Below are 12,243 nucleotides of genomic sequence, written 5' to 3'. Positions count from 1 at the left end.
TACAGCCCTTTCCATTATACCAGGAGGATAATACTTCTAAGGCCTGGTGGATGACCTCAAACTAACCTCCAGGTGTTTGCGTTTCACTCTTCATTGCACACCAGAACCGATTTTAGTCTTGGGTTGTCTTAAAAGTCTGACTCGCGACGGTCTATTCTCCTGTTCAGGATATACTATCTGCATCCAGCTTTATTGGTTTGGTTTCCTCTTTAATATCCTGAAATTATAGCTCCCCGAAGTATTATAATTAAATCTACCAATGACCTCTTATCTGTGTTCTTCATCTGAACACCCTCTCCTCGACATTCTGGCTTGCAATAGCATTCCACAGAGTGGGGCGCATTTACTAGACTCTAATGCCCAGATTTCTGTTGTACTCTGGACAGCTCTCAAAGATGAGATACCCTGTAGGCAGGTTAGGAGACTGGAAGTTGATTCATTGGCTGAAGTTTCGATATGTTGCTGTGCTGGACAGAGGCTCAGGAGCCGAGAGAAAGGATGGGAAAGGAGCAAGCAGCCCCCACATCACCCTCCCACCCAAAAATTCTTCAGTGGTTTCCTGTGAACAACAGCATTAACATAATACACACTGGCATTTAAGCTGCTCTTTCCATTTTTATTATTCATGCTCTGGCCATACCCCATCTACAATCATCCTGTACACTCCATATGCTCTTGCCAAACAGCCACTTAAACTTGACCCTTTCCCTATCTTCATGCCTTGTATGTGCTATACCCTCCACCCGTAATGCTACTCTTCTAATACTCTGTCTACATTTTTTTAAAAATTAAGGCTTATTCCAATGAGATTGTTCCTGATTCTTCCCACCTGTCCCCTTCCCCCAACTGCCCAATTGTTTCTCCAATGAATCCCAAGGTTGTCTGTTTAGCATTTAACTTGTGTTTTGTGCCATGTATTTATCACCCTATACATACTCCTGGGAGGTATAACTAAACTTTATTCATCTTTTTAGCTCAGAAGTGCCTATGCTCAGAGCCTCGAATAAAGCATCAAACGTCGTTGAGTTGAGATATAGTAAAAAGATCCTGAAAAAGCCCTTGAAGAGTTTACAGTCTAGTAATGAGACAGCATATAATGTCTCTTCCACTAAGGAAAAGTTTACTAAAGAACCTAGAAATTTTTATTTGAAGATTAATGAACTAGATTATACGAGGTGTTATTAGGTGTGCTTTGGAAGATTCACAATGCAGAACCCCAGATTTCAATATATAGATGCTTATTAGAATACTGAAGACTCTAAAAATCCTGCAGTAAACTATTGGATTTTGCTCAACACCATTATTTCCCAAACTCATTTGACCATGAAACCCCTTTTTTCTCCAGTTTGGGAAATGCTGAATTAAGGGTGAGGGGAGACAGGCCTAAATAAAGGACCAGAAAAATGACTTAGTAGAGTGGCCAGATTGGGGGGGAGGGGGAATGTGGAGGAATGGGTGAAGGGGGAGGGGATTAAGAGATGCAAATTGGTAATTACAGAATAGAAATGGGGATGCAGAGCACAGCATGGGGAATGTAGTCAGAAGTATTGTAATAACTATGTATGGTGTCAATGGGTACTGGATTTATCAGGGTGAATCACTTTGTAAGTTATATAAATGTCTAGTCACTATGTTGTACACCTGAAACCAATATAATATTGTATGTCGACTATAATTTAAAATATAAAAATAAAAAAACATGACAAGCTAATTCTAAAGTTGATATGGAAAAGCAAAGACTCACAGAGAGCAAAGATACTTCTGAAAAATAAGGAAAGGGAAACTGCTCTAGATATCAAAAATTATTACAAATCTGTAATAGTCAGGACAGTGTAATACTGGTGCCGGGTGACCAATGGATACAAGTAGTGCACCCAGAAACAGAATCATAAATGTGTGAGAACTTCATCTATGACAAAGGTGGCATTACAGATCACTGAGAAATGATCTATGAAATATATGATGTCAGGACAATTGGTTATCCACATGATTGGATCTCTAACTCCCGCCATACACAAAATTTAATTTCAGATGGATTACAGACTTAAATGCGAAAGATAAAACTTTACAGCATTTAGAATACTGTATAGAAAAATATCTTTATGATCTCAAGATAAGAATGAACTCCTTTAATAAGACCAAAAAAGAAAAAAAACGGATTACTCACAAAAGATTGATAAGCATGATAACATTAAAATTAAGAACTTCTGCTACCCAAGGAACATTTGAGATCTTGCTTCCTGGCCTATATCATCAATTTGGCTCAAATAAACTCATATGCAATTTAAAAAAGAAAAAAAGAACCTCTGCAAATGAAAAGATACCTTAGGGAAAAATTAAATTAGGAACTAAGAGAAGATACAGGTGTCCTAGGAACCAAAAATACTTGAATAAAATGTTTGATTTATCCCTCATTATCCAAACACCAGCTAACTTTTATATGAAAATCAGGAACCAACTGATTCTAAAAACTAGATATTCTTCATTATTGAACTCTAGCTATTTGAATTCAGAAACAGCATAGATTCTGGTAGGAAAGAATGTTTTATTTGTAACATATACAACCAACCAAAGATTAATGTCTGGAATGTTTAAAGAGCTAATTACTATATAACAATAAGAAAAGATGAATAATCCAATGGCATAACTAGAATTTTATAGAAGAAAAAAATCCGAATGGTAAATAAACATATGAAAACATGTTCAACTCATTGATAATCAGAAAAATTCACATTAAGACCATGAAGAGTAACCATTTTACTTTCAGCAGATTGGCAAAATTTAAGTTGGGCAATACCAGTTATCAGTGAAGACAGGAATTCTTTGCACTGCTGGGAGGAGTACAATTTGGTACAACCACTTTGAAAAACACTCTGCCATTATCTTGCAAAACTGTACATGTGCATCCTCTACAAATCAGAAATTCCAATACCAGAAGCTGTATATTCCCTGTTGTAAATAATGTACCTATATACCAGGAGACAGGTGAAAATGGCCATTGCAGCATCATTCAGAATAACAAAAACTAGAAGCAATCAATTACTCATCAACAGTAGAATAGATAAGTAAATTGTTCTATGCTTATATGATGGCATATTTTGATAGATTTATGGAGAAATAACTCACGTACCATACAACTATCCATTTAAAGTATACAATTCCATTATTTTTTGTATATTCATATTACATTATCAGTCTTTTAATTATGGTAAAACATATATAACACAAAATTAGCCACTTTAGCCATTTTTAAACATACAATTTAGTGACATTAATTATATTCTCAAAGTTGTACAACCATCACCACTGTCTTTTTCCAAAACTTTTTCATCGTTCCAAAAAGAAACTGTAACCACTGAGCAGTAACTCCCCATTCCTGCCTCTCCCAGCCCCTAGTAACTTCTAATCTACTTTCTGTCTCTATGAATTTGCCCATTCTAGATATTTGATATAAGTAGAAACTTATAATATTTGTCTTTTTGTATCTAGCTTATTTCACTTAGCATAATGTCCTCAAGATTCATCTATGTTGTAGCATGTGTCAGAACTTCATTCCTTTTTACAATTAAATAAGATTTCATTGTATGGATACATAACATTTTATTTGTCTATTCACCTATTGATGGACACTGGGTTGTTTCCACCTTTTGCTATAGTAAACAACGCTGCAATAAACATTTATATATAAATATCCATTCAAGTCCTTGCTTTCAGTTTCTCTGAGTAGATATCTACGAGTAGAATTGCTGGGTCATATGGTAATTCTTTTAGCTTTTTGAGGAACCATCTGTTTTCCATAGCAAACACACCATTTTACATTCCCACTGGCAATGTATGGGGGTTCCAACTTCTCCACATCTTTACAACCATTTTTTCCCAGTCTGTGGCTTGCTTTTTCATTCTTTTAACAGTGTCTTTCTCAGAGCAAAAGTTTTGAACTCTAATAAATTCCAACATCAATTTTTTCTTGCATGGATCTGCTTTTGGTGTTGTATCTAAAAAGTTATCACTGAACCAAAGTCACCTAGATTTTCTCCTATGTTTTCTTCTAAGAGTTATATAGTTTTGTGTTTTGCACTTAGGTCTATGAGCCGTCTTGAATTAATTTTTGTGAATAGTGAAAAGTCAGTGTTTAGATTCATTCTTTTGCATGTGGATGTCCAGTTGTTTCAGCACCTTTTGTTGAAAAGATTATCCTCTCTCTATTAAATTGCCTTTGCATCTTTGTCAAAGATAAACTAACTATATTTGTGTAAGTCTATTTCTGGGATCTCTATTCTGTTCCATTGATTTGTCTATTATGTCACCAATACCACATTATCTTGATTATTTAGCTTAATAGTAAGTCTTGAAGTGAGATAGTATAAGTCTTCTGACTTTGTTCTTCTTCAGTACTGTATTGACTATTCTGGGTCTTTTGCCTTTCCATATAAATGTTGGAATTGGTTTATTGATATCTACAAAATAACTTGCTGAGATTTTAACTGGGATTGCATTGAATCTATAGGTTAAATTGGGAAGAATTGACATTCTAAGAATATTGAGTTTTCCTATTCGTGAACATGAAATATCTCTCCATTTATTTAGGTCTTCTTTGACTTCTTCCATCAGTTTGTTGTTTCCGTCATAGAAATATTATAGATATAAATATCTAAACATTTTTCTGGGTTTTTTTTGTATTAATGTAAACAATGTTACATTTTTTATTTCAAGTTTCAGTTGTAGGAAAGCAATTGACTTTTATACATTGACCTTGTGTCCTACATTTCTATAATCACTTACAGCAACCTCATTCCAGGAGGTGTTTTTAAATAATTATTTGTGATTTTCTACATGATTTCTAATCATGATTATCTATGTAGAAAATGAATACATAGTTTTATTTCTTCCTTCTCAATCTGCATACACCCTCTCCATCCCCACTCCCCACTTCTTGTCTTATTGCATCGACTAGGACTTCTAGTACGATGTTAACTAGGAACGACAAGGAGAGATGTCCTTGCCTTGTTTCTGATTTTAGGAGGAAAGCATCTAGTTTTTCACCTTTAAGTATGATGTCAACTGTAGAGATTTTACAGCTGTTTTTTATCATACAGGAAGTTCCTCTCTATTTCTAGTTTGCTGGGAGCACTTTATCATGAATAAATGTTGGATTTTGTCAAATGCTTCTTCTGTATCTATTGATTAGATCATATGATTTTTTTCTTTAGCCTATTGATGTTATTAACAACAACATTAATTGATGTTTTGAATGTTGAACCAGATTTGCATACCTGAAATACATCCCACTTGGTTATAATTATAATTCTTTTTATACATTTTGATTCAATGTGTTAATATTTTTGAGGACATTTGCATCTATTTATATGACAGATGTTGGCCTGTAATTATCCTTTCCTTTAATGTCTTTAGATTTGGTATCAGGGCAATGCTGGCCTCACAGAATGACTTAGAAAGTGTTTCCTCTGCTTCTATTTTCTGGAAGAGAGTACAGGGAATTGGTATCATTTCTTCCTTAAATGCTCAGTAAAATTCACCAGTAAAACCATCTGGTCCATGATAAAGCTAATAAAGATTAGGGCAGAAATAAATGAAATGAAGACTAGAAAAACAATAGAGAAAATCAACTAAGTCAAAAGTTGGTTCTTTGAAAAGATCAACAAAATTGACAAAACTTTAGCTAGACTAAACAAGAAAAAAGAGAGAGAGAAACCTCAAATACCAAAATTAGAAATGAGAGCGGAGACATCACTTCTGACCTTACAGAAATAAAAAGGATAATTAATGAATATTATTAACAACTGTATGCTGACAAACTAGATAACTTCAAAGAAATGCATAAATTCTTAGAAAGACACAAACTAATGAAACTGACTCAAGGAAAAATATATGATCTAAATAAATGTAGAACAAGCAAAGAGATTTAATTAGTAATTTTTAAATTTTCAACAAAGCCAAGGCCCAGATGGCTTTATTGGTAAATTCTACCAAGCTTTTAAAGAATTAATACCAATCTTTCACAAACATCCAAAAAAAAATAGAAGAAGAAGGAACACTTCCTAGCTCATTCTATAAGGCCAGTATTACTCTGATACCACAACTAGTTAAAGACATCGAAAGAAAATAAAATTATAGACTAATATTTCTTATGAGTATGGACATAAAAGTTCTCAACAAAATACTAACAAACCAAATTCAATAACATCTAAAAAAGATTATATACCATGACAAAGTGGGATTTATCCCAGAAATGAACATTAATTTAACACTTGAAAATCAATATAATATACCTTATTAATAGAATAAAGGAAAAAACCCAGATGATCATTTTAACAAACACAGAAAGTCTTTGATAAAATCTCATACCCTTTCATGACAAAAGCATCAAACAAAGTAGACAAGTACTTCCACAAACAAAACAGAACTTCCACAAATTGATAAAGGGTGTTCATGAAAGAATACCATCAAGAAAGTAAAAAAAAGAACAATCAATCACAAAAAGGGAGAAAATATATGCAAATCGCATGTCTGATAAGGGCTCTATAACCAAAACAAATAAAAAACTTTTATAAATCAATAAAAAGACAAGTAACCCAGTTAAAACTTAGGCAAAGGATTTGAATAGACATTTCTCCAAAGAAGATATAAAAATGGCCAATAAGCACATGAAAAAATGCTCAACATCATAAGCTATTAGAGAAATGTGTATCAAATTCAAAATGAAATAACATTTTATACTCACTGGGATAGCTATAACTTTAAAAAAAAAAAACAGACGTTAACAAGGGCTGGCAAAGACATGGAGAAATTGGAACCCTCACACATTACCAGTAAAAATGTAAAATGGTTCAGCTACTTTAGAAAACAGTTTGGAAATTCTTCAAAATGCTAAACATAAAGTTACTGTGTTACCCAGCAACTCCACTTCTAGGTATATACCCAAGAGAAATGATAATATATATCTATACAAAAACTTGTGCACATTCGTGCACAGCAGCATTATTCATAATAGTCGAAATGTGGAAACAATCTAAATGTCCATCAACTGACAAAGAAAATATTGTATATCCATACATTGGAATGTTATTTGGCCATAAAAAGAATAAAGTACTAATACATGCTATAACATGGATGAACCTTGAAAAAATTGTGCTAAGTGAAAGAAGGCAGGTCACCAAAGACCACGTTTTCTGATTCCACTTATGTGAAAGCTCCAGAATAAGCAAATCCAGAGAAGACAGAAAACAGAGTACTGATTGCCAGGGTCTGGGGTGTGGTGAGAAGGGGGAGTGACTGCTAATGTGTATGGCATTCCTTTTTGGGATTTTGAAAATGTTCTAAAGTTAGATTGGGTGATAGTTACTTACCTCTGTGAATGTACTAAAAAAAAAATTGAATTGTACAATTTAAAAGGGTTAGTTTATGATATATGAAATATATCTCAATGAAGCTGCATTTGAAAATGCAGAAATGGTTTAATAAAGCTCTATCACTCAGTTTCAACCACTATTAACTCATGACCAATCTTATTTTATCTATACTCCTACCCTACCGCCCTACCACCATTCTCACAATGGATTATTTTAAAAGCAAATCCCAGATATTATTTCTTCCATAAAGATTCAGTATTTTTTTTAATAACATTCAGTTGTATCTCTCCAAAAGAACTTTTAAAAAAAAATAACGATATCACTACCATATCCAAAAAATCTAAAATAATACCTTAATATAATCAAGTATCCTGTGTACACATTTACCTCAATTGTCCCATAAATGTGATTTTTTAAACAGCTACTTCGTTCAAATCAAGATCTACATATTGTAATGGTTGTCTCATGTTTCTGTGTATCTATAAACTCTCCTTTTATTTTTCTTGCAATTTATTTATTGAAGAAATGGGCTGTTTGTCTTGTAGAGTTACCCACATTCTGGATTTTGTTGATGGCATTGCTGCAATGTCATTTTACATAATCACTATTATACAGTGATTCATTTAAAAGTGCTTGCTGCTAATTACACTTAATTCATGCTTCATCAATATAGCCCCCATACTTACTAGGCACCATATCCTTAGTAGCATACCTGACACAAATTATCTAATTTAATCTGCATAACAACCCTGTATGGTAAGTATAATACCCAGTCTAGAGATGAAGAAAATGAGGCTTAGAGAAGTTAAAGAAACTTGGTCACAGTCCAGTGGGCAGTAAGTATTTGGGTCAAAACCTAGGTCTGTTGAATGTTAAAACCCATACCTTTATTACGTGATGATAACCCCATCTTTTGCCTGTGTGTTGTGATTCTTGTTTTTATCAACTCTGGGAAGTAGTCCTTCGGTCCATCCGAAGAACTTTTACATTTCATCTGTAGCACTTAGGATGCTTTCAGCTACAAGTAACAGAAAACTCCATCTCGAATTGACTCAACAATGAGGATATTTATTATCTCATATAACAAGAAGTCCAGAAGTAGGACAGATCAGGGCTGATTGACTTACTGACTCCACAAGAACATCACAGACCTAGGTTCATTCTATCTCTTTACTCTGCCATCATCAGTGTTGGCTTTGTCCTAAGGCTGGATCCCCTGATGGTTCTAAGATGGCTAATCCAGTCTCAGATAACACAGCCAAATGCAACAACATCCAGTGGAAAACAGTGACATGTTTCCCTGTACGTCTTTAAGAGCAAGGAAGTCTTTTCCAGAAGGCCGTCAGCAGACCTCTCCTCAGATCTCACTGGCTAGAACTGGTCACATGCTCACTTCTAATCTCTCAACAGCCAGTCAAGAGGATCCTATACCCTTTCCCCATGATAGATTTAAGATTGTACCTCTGAGATGGTAATAGGGTCATCTTCCCTACTGGATGAACAACTGTGCAGGCTTCTGTAAAGAAGGAAGAGCAAGAAATAGGCAAGCAACAGTATCTACTACGTTTCTAATGAGGTATGCTACATTTCCCATTGTGAATAACTAAAATACTTTATTATAATAGCCACATAGAATTTTTTACTTTCTACCAAGTGACATTTACTGTTTAGGTATCAGCTTTTCTTCCTTAAAAACTCTGAGACATAGAGAAAAAATGGTGTAGACGATAGAGGCTCTGTTCATCTCTCTGGTGACCAAATCAAAGTTGTGACGAAAACAAGGAGCAGCAGCAAGGAAAAATTGCCTGGGATCAAGATGAACAAGCCATACAACTATGGAGAAATCCAAGAAATTACCCTGCAATAGGCAGAAGGTAGGATGGGATGAGGACATGAGGCTGCCTGATCCCCAGTGGCTGAGAGAGACGGAGGCTGCGGCAGCAGCAGACGCCTCTTAAAGGGGCCACGTCCGCGAGTGGATTTTCCCGGTGACAGACCTGCTCGCTCTGAGCACTGGTGCTGATCAGGCTGTGCACAGGGGGCACCAGGGACTTACAGGGAGACTTTGTCGGAATGAAGACCTAGGCGAGACTATCTCTGTACAGAAGTGCTGGCGGTATTCATTGTTCTCTGTTGAGCCCTCCCCCGAGTAGTGCACAGAACGCAGGGCCACCATAGCTGTGACGTCATCAAACTGGATAACAGGACACTCCGCCCAGAAGATTCCCTGAAAACAAGCCTACTCCAATTTGAGCCCCACCCAAGCCACATCCAGGTGTTTCCTCAGCGATTCAGGCGCTCCCTGCTGAGACTCACACTGGTAGAGGCAGCTGACCTCGGTTTCTGGTGTGGCCTTTTGAGGCAACTATAAGCAGAGCATCTGTGGATTGCTTGCTGAATTTTAACAGGGGGCCCTGGAGGGGTAGAGACTTGGGCTAAATTTGGCCTGCGGTTTAACCCCTGTCAGGACTGTTCCACACTAATAAGACCAGGAGACTTAGGAGCTTTGCTTCGTACATAGAAATAGACACAGAAAGGCAGTCAAAAGGGGAAGACAAAGAAGCAGAAACCATATGACAGAACAGAACAGAGATGTAATGCAGTCAAGTAATCTAACAGGTGCAGAGTTCAAAACACTGGTTATAAAGATGCTCAATGAACTTTTGGGAAGTGAAGATAAATTCAGTGAGAACTTCAACAAAGAGATAAAAAACAAAAATGAAATGGAAATTATAAAAGGGAACTAGTCTGGAATGAAGAACACATTATCTGATATGAGAAGTATATTAAATAGAATAAACAAAGGGATAAACAAAGTGAATAAAGAAGAGGACAGAACAGCCAATCAGGACACTCAATCAGAATGGCAAGAAAAAAGATGCCAAGACTATAAAAATAATTTAAGGAGGATACGGGACACTATTAAGGCTCCAAATATTCGTCTGATCGGCATAAGTGAAGAAAATCAAGATGTTGAATAGCTGTTTGAAGAAATAATGATGGAAAACTTCCTTAATCTGGTGAAGGATCCAAAGAGGCCCACACCAAGACACATCATAATTAAAATGCTAAAGGTTAAATACAAAGAGAGAATTTTAAAAGCAGCAAGAGAAAAAATATATATAAGGGAATACCCATACAACTGGCAGCTGATTTCTCAAGAGAGACTATACAGGAGAGAAGTGCTTGGCAAAAAATATTCGACAGGATGAAGACCCATCATATACAACCAAGAATAATTTATCCAGCAAAACTATCATTTAGAGTTGAAGGACAGATAAAGAGCTTCCTAGACAAAAATAAACTAAAAGAATTTATCACCACTAAGCCAGTAATACAGGAAATGTTAGAGGCACTTCTTTAAAAAGGAAAAACATGTATCAAAACCAGGAATAAAGAATGGTAACTACATTCCTACCTTAAATGGAATAGAATTAAGTACTCCAACCGAAAGATAGCATGGCTGAAAGTATAAGAAAACAAGACCTCTACATATGAAAAGGAAGGGAATGGAAAAAGATACTGCTGTGATGAATCTAGAAGGTATTTAATTCAGACAGAGAAAGATAAACACTATATGATTTCACTTATATGCGGAATTTAAGGAATAAAAAGAACAAACCGATCAAAAACAGACTCGCAAATATAGTGGACAAGTTGGTGACAGAGGGGAGTGAGGTTTGAGGGACTGGGAAAATGGGATGAAAGGTTAAAGAAGTACAAATTAGTAGCTGATGGATGGTCAGGGGGATAGGGAGCATGGCATAGGAGACACAATTAGCATTAAACATTGGCTAGGTGGAGGGTCAAGGGAGGAAGGGAGCAATTGGGGAGATCATTTTACTAACTATATAGATGTCTAACCAATGTACTACATACTTAAAGCTAATTAAAATTTAAAATATAAAAAAAAAATTTGAAACATTCACATAAGATTTAAAAGAACAGACTACAACGGATAATATCTTTCCATTAAGTTTTAAAAGTAGAAAGGTTACTTCCTCACTCATCCATTAACACCTACTGGCTTCTAGCACTCCTCGCATGGAGATTGATAAGACGCTCCTTTTCATAACTCACTTTCCTTAGTTTGGTGTCAACATCCTCCCAGAGCTTAAACATGGCCCTGTGACTGTCAGATTGCTCTTGTATCTCTGCTTTGGCTGCCAACTATGACTTTAACATAAATCATTTTTATGCCTGTTTCCTTTTACAGCCTTCATCTGAATTATGCTCCAGTCGTTTCATCACACACAGACATTTTACACCACCAAGTATCTTTACTATATCAAACCCTTGCTACTCCTACTAATCTGAATAGAATTGCTTTATTATTTTCAGTTTATACCTACCATCAGCTTTCTCTGGGAAAACTGCTGGCTTGATCTGTCCCATTATTTAACAAAAGGCTATAACTTGTGACAAATGCACAATGTAAAAAAGTCAAAGTTACCATGTCTGTCACACAAGACATTAGGAATAACGAATGTACACGAAAACTAGGGAATGTGATTAGGAAAACAAGGGAACTGATCTGGGTCTTGACAAGACTTCCACGCAAAGGTGCTCACTCACCCAACAGCTCCTCGCAAGCTTGAAGAGCCCTAGCCACCCACCCTACACGTAGCCCCGAGCTTCTCTAAAGAGCCTGCACAGCTAGCTGTTTCCCAAGGTTGTGATTCCCCTCGCCTTGCAGAGCAGTTATGGGGTCGGGCCGCAGATTCCAGGAGAGGACCCCTGCAAGGGAGAGCGGGGATGGGTACCCCAGATCCCGAGGACCAGGCAGGGGGTCCCGCCTCCGCGCGGCCGCGCCGCGCCGCTTGAACTACGCTTCCCAGCCTGCTCCGCAGCAGCCGCGCGCCCCCGCGCCGCG

The sequence above is a fragment of the Pteropus medius genome, unplaced genomic scaffold (assembly GCF_902729225.1).
Source record: "Pteropus medius unplaced genomic scaffold, Ma_sr-lr_union100, whole genome shotgun sequence".
NCBI classification, from domain to species: domain Eukaryota; kingdom Metazoa; phylum Chordata; class Mammalia; order Chiroptera; family Pteropodidae; genus Pteropus; species Pteropus medius.
The sequence above is the reverse complement of the archived record's forward strand: the minus strand, read 5'-3'. Positions refer to the sequence as shown.